Genomic DNA, 13355 nt, shown 5'->3' with positions numbered 1-13355 from the left:
TTATTTCCTTTCCATCGAATTAAGCTTTTATCATGCTTTCTAAATAAAAAAAATAAACTAAACATGAGTCTTGTCAGGATTGGGTGGAGATATTATCCTCTTATGTTTGTATCTAAGATATGTTCAGCATTTCCAATGAATAAATCCTTGTCCTAGTAGGAAAGTTGCCTTTTTCTAAAGATGTTAATTTTTAAGGCCTGTAAATAGGAAATGCTGAATTGGCCAGTGCTGTGATGCAGGTAAAAAGAAATTCTGCAAATAATAGTAACAAATACTCTTATTTCTAAAATGGATGTTTCATTTTTGTAAACTTTATGGTGCAATCTTAGATATTTCCAACCAAGTGAACACTTTTGAAATTGAGACCAAAAACTGACTGAATTTCTGTTTGTGAACTACCTGGTTATTTATAATACAATGAAATGTTGTTTCTTAAAATATTCTGATAAAAATAACTTTTACATAATCCTTTGAATAATTGGTTTGATTGAAGATAATAGTTAAATCATACTCAACATGCTTTCTTGAATTCATGTCCTCACCACTTAGTTTTGTTCAGCTAACTTATGTGCAACATAATTTTCAGTACAGTACATACATTTCACAGTTCATTTTTGCTTAAAAATTACTTGAAGGATTCTATAATCTAGTGTTTTATTTCAGATTTCCAACTCAAATTTTCCAGAAAAAAGAAAAAATGTTTATATGACCCTGCAGTTGCTATAAAGCAGTAGTTAAACATCTATATGTAGTTCATGGATCATTTGAAAAATGCTTTAAATCCCAGTAGACTACTTAATAAAATCATTTTGTTATACAAATCAAAGCATACCCATAACTCCAAGCGATACATGTGCCTGATTTTTCAGCAAAGCTCTGTGAAGTTAGTCATGGTGCTTGCCAGTTTTAGTCTCTGCTCAAGCTACACATTCATTCTGCTTCAATACCAGGAATCATATCGGCTGTTCTGCTCTCCACAAAGTATTTTTAACAGACTTAGTTTAGTGATCTCTCTCAATCTTGTTGAAGCCTGTACTTAATGTGTTGGTGTTTGGTATGGAGATTTAAGTATTGATATGTTTTAGAACAGATAGATAGATTTAACATTGGGATTTACAAAAAGGAAAAGAAAAACATTTGGTGATGCTGCCTGTCCTTGGAACCCTTGCTCAAAAGCCCAAGAATAGGATGTCTGAGAAATATTAATACAGTCTTATGTTATTTTCCTAGATAGTATAGCTACAGGATATTTTGATAATACAAATAGACTGTTTTAAGTATTTATTATAGCCTGCCCTATATATGTTCCAAGTTTCTTGCTGGGTGCAATATATTTACCAGGTACATTATGTTCTTATCTTAAGTCCTTTTGTAGCCATCTTGACACTTGTCTGAACTGACTTTGTAACATTGAAAAATGGATTGTATTTTACTAAATTAGATACCTTTTAGCATTTTACCAACAGGCAGATTTTCAGTATGGTAATGATAATTATATAGTCAAATTAGTCTTTAAAAAAAAAAACTCTCTGTAGGAAGATAATCCTTTGAAGCACTATTTTTGGAACTACCTCAGTGAATCTGTTCAGAAAGAACTTGAATTAGATTTGTTTTATTTCACAATTAAAATGTAATGCTTGGGTTTTATGGATCTTTTGATCAAATTCTTGTTTTTAAAAACAACCTCTATCTTTTGGAGCTTAATTGAAAAGCAGATAGCCAGATGTTTGTTTTTTGTTTTTATTGAAATTATATTCCTTCTGTTCATGATTGTATTTGGCACTATGTAAGTTGAAGCCCAGATAGAAGAGAGAAGCTACACACCACTGTTGACTTTTAGCAGCCTCTTCTGGTGATACGCATCTGAAAATGGAGCTAAATGTAATGACTATTACAAAAGGACAATTTAATTTTGTGTGTGAAAATGCTGTAGCAAATACTGTAATTTTATAGTTCTGATGAAGGATATGAGAAGTGAATTTTTTTTAAAGGAACATTTCATTTCATGGTGAAATCACTGGTGCTAGTAAGTATGGTGGGGTTTTTTGTTTGTTTGTTTGTTGTTTAGTTTTTCTTGTCCATGATTCTGGTTGAACATCTTTACTTGGCAAGCACATTTGTATAATGTATTCAGTCTGCCTTGAGTATTTTAAGAAGTAATGATCACGGAGGAGTGCGTACTGTTGTGTGTAGTTCATTTTTATCATGCAGAGGTGGAATCTTAAAAGGAGAATCCTATGACATTTGTCTACTCAGATCAAAATGGTAAAATGCTAAAGTTCAAATGAGCTGTCTGACTTGTTGTGCGCCTTCTGTTGGAGCACCAAGCTATTTAAACAGAAAGGGAGAAAGCAATGCATGGATGAGAGGAGATTTCCTCCCCAGCCATGTTTGAGTAACGGGAAAGTACAGCAGCTGGACCCATCATAGACCCAAAGCAGAGAAAAATGACGTGGAATGTTGCCAAATGGAATTTGCTTTGTGTATGTGGCTATGCTGAAGATGCATGTCACTTGCCCTTAGGGTTTTTTTTTAAAAAAAAATTCTATGTTTAGAGTAAATATGCATTTATGCTGTAGAGAAATCTTGTCTGGGCACTGTTAAAAATGGTGTTCAGTTCAGTTATTTCATTCAATTAGGTGGATAGATAAGAACCAGCTGTCACAACACACACTGGTAACTTTTGTCTTAAGACTGGGGAAAATGTCTAGCAGGGCGCTTCTAGGTTTATCTCTTTTACGTGCAAAGAGATGGTTTAAAATAACTTAAGAGCAAATGAAATGCTTAGTTGCACCTGTTTCTCCCAAATGAGCTTCCTCCATCCACTGACTCATTAGTGAGATAGGATAAAATTAGCACTTATCCCTTCAGCAATATTCACCTAGATTCAAACTGCTTTTTCGTTTAGACTCTTGTTCATAATCTTGAATGAATTCAGTCAAGCAATCATTCCTAGCTTATAGTATTGTGCAAAACACAGTCAAATCAAGAGTTCTTTCTATTCCTTCCCCCTCGTCTTAATTTTCTTTCTCCCCATTGCCAATCTTCTTTGGAGCTTCTTCTTAAGTAAACTGTTAAATGAAAATCATGAAAATAAAATGGGTCATTGCAACCAGTCTTCATTCAAAGTTTTATAATCCTGGAATAATCTAAACTGGATCCATCTTGTTTTTGAGCTTCTTGACTAATGTTCATCTCAAGCAGTGAGAGGAACCTATGCAAAAGTTAAGACATTCCAACTGCTAATAGACTGGCTGGATTTATTCTTCATATAGCTAGTCTTTGATGACCACAACTGAGCCCAAAATTTATGTTGCTAGACAAGACCATTGTTATGTGAGTTTGCCCCAACCACCTTTCTTGCCACAGTTGTCAAATGAATAACTGGTTAGCAACATGGTTGTTAAGTGAATCTGGCTTCCCATTGACTTTGCTTGTCAGAAGGTCTCAAAAGGTGATCACATGACTCTGGGACACTGCAACTCTCATAAATATGAGCCAATTGCCAAGCATCCGAGCAAATGTTTGAATTTTGATCACGTGTCCATGGGATGCTGCAACGATCGTAAGTGTAAAAAACCAGCCATGTCATTTTTTTCAGTGCTGTTGTAACTGTGAATGATCTCTAACTCAATGGATGTAAGTCAAGGACTTACCTATACTATGTCTCAATGTGGCTTGTTCAGGTTTGGTTTGGTGGGTGAACATGGCCACTGGCTCTTTCTTGGTCTTTGAGGGATTCTGTTTAATAGTTATACTGCCTATAAATCTTACTCTTTATTTTTGGAAATCATATGTAAGCAAGTATATTAACCTAATATGTTTCCCCATTAATGATGGGGAAATATATTTGATGTTATACTGTATCTGAAATAACAGTTATATTTTTACTCCTAATTATATTAGCAAATTATTTTTTGCATTGAGTTTGCTTTAGGTATGTGCCAAGGAAAGCAGTTTGTTAAGGTAGTTTTTGTATCTGCGAGATAAAGGCAATGCATTTTTGCTTGTGCATTCCTTCAGGGTAGATCTTGGTTCAGTTTGCTAAACCATGTTTCTCTGTATGAGACTGTTCAGACAAAAACTGTATTTGTATAGCCAAAGTTCCAAGAACTAACCCAATTGCCTTGGTTCACATGAAACATACTGCAGCCTAAAGTAAATGTAGTAACTGGGTTTATATAATACCAAGAGGCACAAACTAGAAAACCATCTTTTGATGCAATGAATTGTGCAAAGCCAATCATAATCAATCAGAACTTCAGTAGCCTAGTGTTACAGAATTGAAAACTACATTTTAACCAAAGCTTGCACTCCTATTTTGTTTGTACAAATGGTAATTTTTGCAATGCTGATTAATTAAATTACAAATTATGTTGTAACATATCTCACTATTTCTTGTACCACCTGTAGCTGCTAAGTATTGTAGTTCAATGACAGTTTTCCTGTCCCTGCTGTATGGGTTGGAGATACTTCAAGCAAGAGCAGAAATGAGTGCAAGCAATTATTTGAATTAAGGGGGTTTGATTGAATTGTTCATGGGTAAGGTCCTCTCCCTATCATATATTACACCTTATGATATAAGTTATCTATAACATTTTCTAGGGCATGTGCGAGCTCACTTTAAAACTGTTTAATGTTCAAAAGGCTACGTAGATTGGAATCCATGTTTCTGTGATTTAAGATACTTAATATTCATCTTAAATTCCCTCTATAGTGGCCCTCTGCAAATGAATATTTCTGCCACTGTTGTGTCATGTTTATTGCCAATGTCCTTTTCTATAAAGTTACCCGTTGCTATCAACAGGATTGTTCTGAATGAACAAATGTTCATTTTGTATACTGAAGGTAGGGCCCAGGGACAACAACTCAGTATTTATTGGCCAGTAAAGGCCGTTGCAAGCAGGTATGAAGGTTATGTATTGCACAAAAGTGCCATGACATGGGGGGAAATAAATGATGAGAAAGATAGTAGGCCAATACAGATAGTCCTTGACTTACAATCACAATTTCTGCTGCTAAGCAAGACAGGTGTTAAGTGTTAAGTGAGTTTTCCCCCCCCTTTTACAACCTTTCTTGCCACAGTTAAGTGAATCACTGCAGTTGTTAAGCTAGTAACACAGTTCTGAAGTGAATGGGGCTTCCCTGTTGACTTTGCTTGTCAGAAGGTTGCAAAAGGGGATCACATGACCCCAGGACATTACTAGCATCATAGATATGAGTCAGTTGCCAAGCATCCCATTTTTTTATTATGTAATCATGAGGATGCTGCAACGGTCATAAATGTGAAAAATAGGTTTTTCCCCCCAGTGCTGCTGGAACTTCAAACTGTTGTAAATCAGTACTGTATTGGAAAGCAACCATTTTGGGAGAAGAAGCCCATGTAGTTGCCATGTCTGTGTGTCTGGGCATGCTCTGTAGAAGAAAAGGAAGAATAGGGCATTAGGAACCTACAGCTGCCACCTGCCATGACTTGACACTCTGGCTGCAGAAACCTTTTTGTGCAAAGACCCCTAACAAGTCATTGGTGGTCGTGGGACAGAATAGACCTCAGTTCTTTCTGGATTCATATCTGGTGGTCTATGAGCCTTAAAACTCTTCAAAATGTCGATAAAGCAGGATGCCCCTTCATGGAGGTCAAAAGGACTGGCCGCAGATCTTAAATCTCATTCTGTGCAATCAAGTAATTTAGATCAGATATTTATTTATTCTACCAGTAATACTATATATTCAAATTTCTGAAGTATATATCATTTATTTCTATATTGGTTTAATAATGATACAATATAATAATAATGAAGTTTACAGTAATAAACAGCCAGTTTGGTGTAGTGATTAAGGTCCCAGGCTACAACTAGAATAGAATGAGTCCCATGTTAGGCATGAAATCCGACAGGGTGACTTTGGGCCAATCCCTCCCTCTCTCAGCCCAATTCACCTCACAGGGTTGTTGTGGGGAAAATAAGCGGATTGAGCATTTTACATGTGAGCTGCTTTGAGTTGCTTAGAAAAATGAGGTTTTAAAAATTAAATAATAAGATATAAAACAAATAGAATAATGTGATAGTTTCAAAATATCCAAGACATACCCAAGTAAAGAAAAATACAAGAAAAAAAATATTCACAAGAAACCTAGCTGAAAAAAACTTCAGTAATTATGTTAAAATAGAAAGAATCCTCCAAGGGGAATACTCCCACAATTTAAACTAAAAGGTCTTTGATGCTCTTCAAGCCAATTTACTGTATTGATAGACTAGACTGCCTCAAGATTTAATATTAAGTTCTGGCAGGCACTATTTTTTAGCTATATTGTATCCAAACATTTACCCTCAGGATACCACCTTGCATATTGGAAATAATGTGGTAAGAAATGAATTAATTATATAAATGCTAGTTTGAGAAGTAAAAAAGAGTTTGGCCATAATATGCATATTTTTTTCAGATTTTTTTTGTTTCAGTTTCAAAATGTTTTATGCACATCCTATTTGAAACTGTTAATAAAACCACTATGTTAGATTGCCTATTGGTATAGGAATTTTGTGAAAGTGATTGGGATTCTGAAAAACATTTTCATGTTATAGTATTTGTGTATTTTTAAAGAAGATTTGGGCATCTACTGACAAAAAGACCAGCTGATTTGTGCCAATACCTGCATATTATCAAAAAAAAAAAAAATCCTTTATGGACATAGGAAACAAGAAGATTAATCTTGGGTCTAATTAAACTAATGTCTTGCACCAAAAGCCAAATGCATTCAAATGCACCCTCGGGCCACAAAAGTGCATTCTGTTTTCAGTCTCTTTTTATCAGATTCTCTGAAATGTCTGTAGCTTGATTTTGACAATATAGTGTATTAATGTTCCAGCATATGTTCAGTATGAACATGTATTTGTATATATATTCCTATGAGCATAATTTGTATTTTGTAGAAATTGATATATTCCCAAATTTGATACTTTACAGCTGGATTACATGCACTTGAATACTACCCAGAAACTAGGCATCATTTGTGAGTTTATCATTCCTTTACAAAAAAAAAAAATGTTGACGAATCTGTTTGCCATGTTGAGCATAATGAACAATACAGATAGACCCCAACTTGCTATTTGTAAGGGCTACTTACAAGTTAGGTTCAAGGTTCCAGTGGCTCCCTCACCCCACCTTAATAACATGATTGCATCTTGGGCACTCGGCAACAGTCCAACATTTACTGCTGTTTGCAGTATCCCACAGTCATGTGACTACAATTTATGCCTTTTTTTATGGACACTGACATTTACTTCTGGTTTCCAGAAGAAAAAAAAAGCCCAGTGTGGATACTGCTCAGGATGGCTCCAGGATCTAGCCACTTTCCTGCTAGAATCCAACAGAAATATTTGGTGGTGGTGATCATATGATCACAAGGGTTTGGGTAAACTCCACCAAGTAGCACATGCTTCTTTAATCCCAACCTTATTCTTTGGTGAGGAACTTGATTGGATATCTTTGAGAGAAGTGACGGCAACTCTTTGGTTGCCCAGGTGATCAACTAAAAAAAGTAACATTTTTCTTTCCAAATATGGTATGGGTTGCTGATATTTTCAAATGCAAAAAGTTTCTGTTCAAAAGAATAATCAGATCTCTTTTTAAAACTTTGACCTCATACATGCAGGTATATCACCTATGTCTTACAATTGACATTCACAAATTACTAATAAGAAAACTAATTATGCAAAAAAAGCTACCAGATTGCTAGGTACTGAACCGAAAGGAATTTCTGCCCATTCTCTGTCTCCCCCTCCTGTGAACTGATTTGGATTCATAAAACTGGTGTAAAACCCCTCTGCACCTAAAGGGCAAATGGGCAAAAAAAAATTAGAAGAAAACTTAGTTGGAAGAATTGGTTATTAATATGCATATTGCATTATACTCTTAAAAATAGAATGCTCATAGAGAACATCTTAATGAGCTAACCTTATCTCTTATTCTTATGTCATATTCAAAAGACTATTAGTTGGGCTTTCTGGAAAAAGTTCAGGACTCTACTCTTCATATATGTTTTTTTTCAAGAGCCATCCATTTTGCGTGTGGAGATCCGACAAGTTCATCAAATGTATCATAAGCTGGTTGAACCATTGAAATCAGATTTTGGTGTGTTAATAAATTTTAAGATTATTGTACCCTATGGGCTTGCAAGTATTTAATTGGTTGATATCTGATTTTAACAGTGTGATTTGTCTGAGCCTGTAGCTAAACTACAAGTGTATAACAGAATGTGGGAGAGAAGTTAAAATCTCATCTTAAGAGAAATTTGAACCTGGCATGTGGATTTTGTTTTAGAAATTTGAATCCTCTTAAAAAATTTACAGTGCTAAAAGGAAAACAAACAATTGGCTGAAAATGTTTTATTTTGGAGACATTGCATGAGATTAATTTCAGTTTTTAACATTTATTGGTCCAGACTAGATTGGCCTAGTTTAGAAATAGCAAAGCTAGAATGTGGTTGGTTCTTTTCATTTTGGCTTAGTGCAGGGGTCCTCAACCACCGGGCCGCAGACCGGGACTGGTCCGTGGAGCACTCTGTACCGGGCCGCAAATAAAAAAAAATAAAAAAATGGCGGCTTTCTTCGCCTTCGGTGAATGCTGCTGGGATCGGGGATCAAGGACACAAATGAAAGAAGGGGAGGGAGGAAGCAACCGAAGCCTGTCCTGCTCTCTGGCTCAGCAGCTTCGGTTTCCTCCGCCTCATTCCTCTCTCAGTCGCTCTCTCGCTGCTCCACCAGCCCAGGAAGAAACTGCTTCAAAGAAGCCGGGGGTGGGGGCTTTTCCTGTCGCCGCAGCTCCTCCGAAGCGCCCGTTCACCCCCACCCCGCCCGCCCGCGCGCAGTTCAATCCACAGTGCTCCGTTCTGCCTGCCTGCCTGCCTTCTTCGTTTCTGGTGAGAATAATAACTATTCGCCTCTTTTTATCAGCCGAACCTGCTCCGAAGCGAAGGCAGGCAGGCAGAACGAGCACTGTGGATTGAACTGCGGCGGGCGGGTGGGGGTAAGCGGGCGCCGGAGGAGCTGCGGCAACAGGAAAAGCCACCCCCGGCTTCTTTGAAGCAGTTTCTTCCTGGGCTGGTGGAGCAGCGAGAGAGCGACTGAGAGAGGAACAGGCAGACACCTGAGGGAGGGAGGGAGACACCTGAGGGATGGGGCTGAGGGAGGCAGGGCCGAGGCGCTCCCTGAACTTGGTGGTTTGCTGGCAGACGTTTTATTACCCGACTAGGTAACAACATCAGATGTTACCTAGTCAGGTAATGAAGCGTCTGCAAGCAAACCACCAAACTCGATTCCCGGTCCTTGAAAAAGTGTTTGTGCTTGAAACTGGTCCCTGGTACAAAAAGGTTGGGGACCACTGGCTTAGTGAACCCACACATTAAAAGCAATGCATGTGAACCAGGAAAAATATTTTTTTTTAAATACATTTATTTAAGAAAATGTAACTCACTCTCAGTGACTTCTGACAGCTTGCAAAGATAAAAACCCAATATATAAAAAAATTAAAAAGCAATAACCCACCCCATCCCATCTCCCCAGTGACAGTGATCAAATAAGTCACTTGATGGGTTCCAAGCCACTCTAGGGTTAGGGCAAAATCAGGTCTTCAGGACCTTGTGAAAGAGTGTCAGGGTGGGGGGCCAATCTTATCTCCAAGGGGATGATGTTCCATAGGGAGAAAACTAACATGGTGAAGGCCCTTCTTCTGGGTCCCACTTGATGCATCTCCTTAGCAGAGGGAATCCATTGCATTCCCTGCCATCCCAATCTGGTGGATCAGGTAGATGTGACAGGAAAAAGCAAGCCTTCTGATAACCTGGTTCCAAGCCATGTAGGGCTTTGAAAGGAACAACCACTGGATCCAGAAGTAAATCGGAAACCAGTGCAGCTCCCACAGGATAGATGACTCATGTGCACATGTAAGCCTGCACAAAACCATGAGGGCTGCTGCATTTTGAACCAACCGAAGCTTCTGGATACTTTTCAAGGGCAACCCCATGTATGAATCCCATAAAATATAAATAATAAACAATAAGATGTGACTGGACATTTGTGGCTTAACATTATATGAATAATACACCACTATTACTTTTGGTTTTTTTTTTTTTTAAAAAAAGAGTCTAATAGAATTACTGGAATTTGTTTTATTATTTTGCTTAAAAGATGAATGTGCCTTTTAGGCTGGACAAGTAGGATAGTTTTTAAAAATTCACTGAAAGTACCTGTATGTTACAAATCATGACCATTAATACCTTTAATATTGATTTCACTGATTCTAAGTTTAATTGGAACTTTCATGTATATGCTCCCCGGGGGATATTTTGTTTGTGTGGTCATTTTTAAATCTTAGATTATAATAACTAATAAATTGGTAGCATTTCATTTTTGTTTGTGTTTTGCCATAGACCAAAAAGTACAGAAAAAGAATGAGCCAAGAACAAAGTTAAGCAGAGAATCTTAAATCTAGATCTAGCGCAGGAGTAGAAGTGAAAGCTCACCACTTTACTACATTTTCCAAATGCTTCTATCCCAGAAGACCCCTTTCACGGGATATTTTGACATCCTGCCTTTGATGATGTGGTTGGGCAGATTCAGTAATATTCCCAAAAACCTTTTATGTATTGGCCATTGCAGAGAATTCTGGGAATTTATGTCTATTCTCCCTGGATTTGCTAATGCTGGGAAACATTGCTATAGAGTACTCTGTAGGGGTTGGCTGGAATCTGGTCCATTAATAATGTCCATTTCACTGATGAATGGGAAATGTTGTATGCTATTAAGAAGCAAGAACAAAGAAATATATTCCACGTACATATTTCTCATTTTAAGACCTCTTTCTCTACCTCCTTGCCTTCCATCTCTTAAGTATTTTATTTCTGTCTGCTTCAGAGCTTCTACATAGGGCAAGATAAAAGGTGCAGAATCTCTTAATTGCAGGTCAGATGTGTGCTCATTAGCAAGTACATACACACACACGCATTTTTTACTGTACTGTGGTTTTTGTCAGTCAAAAGGTAGAATTGTAAATATATATATATATTTAGATTTTTATCCCACTTTTTTCATATACAGCTCAGGATGACAAATATACTAATACTCCTTCCTCCTCCAATTCTCCCCACAACAACCACCTTGTGAGGTAGGTCAGACTGAGAGAGTATAACTGGCCCGAAGTCACCTAGCTGGCTTGGATGCCTAAGGAGAGACTAGAATTTACAGCGCCCGGTTTCTAGGCTAGCATCTTAACCACTATACCAATTTCTCTCTCTGTTTAACTTAAGAACCAGATTAGCTTGCATAGAGGAACAGACTTTGATTTAAATTGGTTAGAAAAAGGGAGAGAGTAATTCTGGTTATTCAAGTGTTTATGTCATAGAATAACAGAGTTGGAAGGGACCTTAGAGGTCTTCTAGTCCAACCCTTTGCTTGAACAGGAGATCCTATACCATTTCAGACAAGTGGCTGTCCAGTTTCTTCTTAAAGAAGATGTCTTAAAAGAGATCACACTTACCTGAGAATAGGGTGACTTAACCATATGTGTTTTTGCATATTCTTAGAAAAAAAATATGCTTTTCATTGACAGTTCCTGTAAAGGCTTGTCCATGTTGGACCAAATGCCATTTTAGTGCATTAAAATTATCTGTATTTTGAGTAAATCTGAGATTATGTATCTTAGAAATGCTCTTGTTTTCCCCACCTAAGACATGCATTTAGTACATTTTTAACTTCTGACAGACAGTAAATAGTATGCATGACTACCGCAACCATCACACAGTATACATGACCACCGCAACCATCATATGAAATCTTTCCCCAGCCATTTCCCTGCAGCAGCCATTAGCTGATTACTTATGCCGAATTATTTGAGTCTTAAGACAGACTGCAATATTTTTCAAGGCTTTTCCTTTGACAAATGTATAAAGTTCAGTTGACAGCATGCCGCAGAAGACTGTTGGTGAACAGTAAGTGCTGAAAATCCGCATGTTTTTAAGGCAGGGAGAAAGAAATGTGAGGAGGGGAGGGAAGTGATAGGGGAGAGGAGAGGAGAAGAATGTTATATATTGGAACATTCAAAATTTCTAGTCGTCAAGTTTCAGAAGCCTATGTCCTATTATAGTAACAAAGTCTTGGGGAAAAGCTGACAAGTCCTGGCAGAAGAAATTCCTTCCCTTTTTCATATTTGAAATGGTCAAATGCAAAAAAAGGCACCGCTCTCTGGAATCATTAAGTCAGTTGCTAGTCTCAGAAGAGTTTTATAAGTCCTGTTCTTTTACACTATTATAACACAGAGGAAGGATTTTATACACGGAGGATGGATTCAGATAAGAAAAAAAAAAGTTAGTGGCATTTTAATTAGATGTCAAAAAAAAGTTGTGCTTTTGTAGCAACGTCAGTCCTTTTGGATACCATCTGTGGGAAGATAACCAGTTTTATTTTCACTTGTCTTCACGAAGTGTTGCTCCCATCTCTAAAAAAAAATCAAGAAAAGAAACCTTAACAGCCATTTTTCCAGCATCTTCTGCCTATTACCCGACCTTCAGTGCTTGCTACTGAATTGTTAAGAAAGAGCTCAAGATAGCTTCCAAGACAGTTCCCTTGTTCCTCTACAGAGATGGGTGAAGGCGTTGCTGACATCACAACATAACAGTTGTGATTTTCGATCATGGCTGAGGCTTCAGCCAGTGCCTTAGCCAAATCCTTCAGCAGCTACCTGCCGAATATCTAAACATCTAAACCTCGAACAGTGTATAAGGTTTTAGCAGCAGCTGAGCTCTTTCCCTCAGGGGCTCAGCACGGTTTCAGAGAAGGCAAATGATGGAAACTGTATCCTCAGCAACTTTACTACACTACATGCCAGTACGATGAAGGTATGCAATTTCTGATTTTAAAAAAATTGGAGCAAACTTGGCTCTATTTATAGAATTCTTTGTGTTTGGGCAAATTTCTTCTTTAAACCTTGCTTGGAAAAAAAAAAATCTGTATATTTATGTGCTTGATTTATTTATTTCTGCAAATAGATATTCAGTTGCACTGAGATGTAAGGATAGTTACATTGTTCAGGAAATTTATAGGTTTTATAGATTTGTAATATATAATTATATAAATAGGCAGATTGTCGGGAATATGTTGTACCTCAGTAGAGGCAGAGGCTTTTTAAGGTTCTTTTTGAAAATACAAAACTGGGACAAAAATGTCTTAGTTTTACAAAAAAATCTCAAGGCATTTCCCCAAAAACAGGGCATGTTGAAAAAAATGCATTTAAGTAAATTTTGTTTTAATGTGCTCTGTAGCAATAAAGCAATTAACAGTTGAGTGCTTTATATGTCTGTTCAG

Source organism: Notechis scutatus, chromosome 1 (genome assembly GCF_049901735.1).
Source record: "Notechis scutatus isolate UNSWTSFEM ecotype Mainland chromosome 1, rNotScu1.2, whole genome shotgun sequence".
Taxonomy (NCBI): domain Eukaryota; kingdom Metazoa; phylum Chordata; class Lepidosauria; order Squamata; family Elapidae; genus Notechis; species Notechis scutatus.
The sequence above is the reverse complement of the archived record's forward strand: the minus strand, read 5'-3'. Positions refer to the sequence as shown.